Below are 2,623 nucleotides of genomic sequence, written 5' to 3'. Positions count from 1 at the left end.
ATGAACAAACAGAAATTTTTTAAAAGATCCTCTTTCTTTTACAGTTGATTTAACATTAAAAAGAAAAAAAGCAAGCAAGCAACCTTTTCCATGAGCCATGGTTCTACACCATTCACTAGAAATAGAAAGGGTTCTTGGGATGTACGTGGAGGCTGGCTCGGGTTGCCCTCCATATTCAGGAGGCCACTGGGCACACAGAACATTGCATCATGTTGGTGCAAAAGTAATTGCGGTTTTTGCAATTACTTTCACTTTTGCACCAACTTAATATTACTCCGGTTATTATCCTGCAGCTCAAAGCATAAAGACATACGCTATGCTCTCTTAAATTTCCTGGTGGACTTTGGTTATTTTTACTTATCAGGTTAAGGTAAGTGTTGCATTTATATATAAATGTGGAAAGCATTAAAGAATTCCTTGGCCGGGCACGGTGGCTCATGTGTGTAATCCCAGCACTTTGAGAGGCCAAGGTGGGTGGATCATGAGGTCAGGAGTTCAAGACCGGCCTGACCAACATGGTGAAACCTGTCTCTACTAAAAATACAAAAATTAGGCCGGGCGCTGTGGCTCACACCTGTAATCCCAGCACTTTGGGAGGTGAAGGCGAGGGGATATCAAGGTCAGGAGTTCAAGACCAGCCTGGCCAATATGTTGAAACCTGATCTCTATTGTAATTTTGTAAAAATACAAAAATTAGCCTGGCATGGTGGTGGTGCACCGGTGATCCCAGCTATTTGGGAGGCTGAGGCAGAAGAATCGCTTAAACCCTAGAGGCAGAGGTTGCAGTGAGCTAAGATCACACCACTGCACTCCAGCCTGGGCAACAGAGCAAGACTCTGCTTCAAAAAAAAAAAAAAAAAATTAGCTGGGCGTGGTGGCACGCGCCTGTAATCTCAGCTACTTGGGAGGTTGAGGCAGGAGAATTGCTTGAACCCAGGAGGCAGAGGTTGCAGTGAGCCGAGATCGTGCCACTGCACTCCAGCCTGGGCAAGACAGTGAGACTCCGTCTCAAAAAAAAGAAGTCCTTACTTCAACCGGGTGTGGTGGCTCATGCCTGTAATCCCAGCACTTTGGGAGGCCAAGGCAGGTGGATCACTTGAGGTCAGGAGTTTGAGATTAGCCTGGCCAACATGGAGAAACCCTGTCTCCACTAAAAAATACAAAAATTAGCCAGGCATGGCGGTGCATGCCTGTAATCCCAGCTACTTGGGAGTCTGAGGCAGGAGAATCTCTTGAATTCGGGAAGAGGTTGCAGTGAGCCGAGATGGCACCACTGCCCTCCAGCCTGGGCAACAGAGCAACTCCGTCTCAAAAAAAAAAAAAAAAAAAAAAATCCTTACTCCTATATCTTTCTGTGTTTTAATCCCTGGACACTTTGTGAGGAAAAGCAGTTTCCAGGGGAGATGCTGTCAATAATACTGTGGTGCCAGCATTGGCTAAGGAAGCCATATACTCACTATTTATGCAATTTATATTGCATAAGGAAATGTTTATAAAATTAAAATACCAAGCCAAATATGGCATAGAGTGAAATGTGTGAGGAGATAAGCATAATATGTGATGAAATATTTATCTTTTACATTTTTTAATATTCATTGTTATATTTCCTTGAATCCAAAAACCAGCAATAGCTATTTAGGGATAGTGATAAAATTATGTGTGCATGTGTGTAAGTTAAGCAGTGGATTAAATAAAATAATTCTTGCAAAATGCTTGTCCAATAATAAGTTCTAAAATATGGCAATTTACTATTGATAAACAGGAAAAAAATCCCATGATCAACCAAATTTTAGAAAATTTTATTTAAACAAAATTAAGCAGGTACCTTTACTACAAGCTCTCAGAGCCACTTATATGCTAATAGCCTTATGACTTGCGAAGAGAAATAGTAAAATACAATCTAAATTCCAGACTTAAATGAACACAGAATCCCTCTTTCTTCCCTAAGTGAAGACCAGAGTTCTATGAATTGCATTTTGGAAAACACCTATTCGAACTATTCAGGAAATACATGAAGTACTTTTTTTTTAAAGACAAGGTCTTTCCCTTGCCCTGTCACCCTAGCTGGAGTGCAGTGGCACGATCTCAGCTCACTGCAATCTCTGCCTCCAGCGCTCAAGTAATCCTCTACCTAAACCGCCGCCCCCGCCCCTCTCTGCCCCCACCAGTAGCTGGGACCACAGGTGCACACCACCACGCTTGGCTAATTTTTGTAATTTTTTTTGCTAGAGACAGGGATTCGTCATGTTGCCCAGGCTGGTCTCGAACTCCTGGGTTTAAGCAATCCTCCCACCTTGGCCTCCCAAAGTACTGGGATTACAGGGATGAGCCACTGTACTCAGCCAAGTAACACATTTTTAAAGCCAGTATCTGTTACTATACACTTGATCAACTACAGGTTCTCACTCCCATTCACCTACCACCATCCAGCTACCTTAACTTCTAATTTGTTTATTTCATTACTAAATGACCAATTGCATCTTTGCACGAATTTGGGCAAAACAAGGTCTTGTCAGTGGACTTTAAAATATATTTTCAATTGCAGTCTTTTTGGATATGAAATGTAACATATATGTACATATAACTCAAATATGTATATCTCCATATTTAAACAGGGTACCAG

Source organism: Macaca nemestrina, chromosome 7, assembly GCF_043159975.1.
Source record: "Macaca nemestrina isolate mMacNem1 chromosome 7, mMacNem.hap1, whole genome shotgun sequence".
Classification (NCBI taxonomy): domain Eukaryota; kingdom Metazoa; phylum Chordata; class Mammalia; order Primates; family Cercopithecidae; genus Macaca; species Macaca nemestrina.
This window is presented reverse-complemented; position numbering follows the sequence as displayed.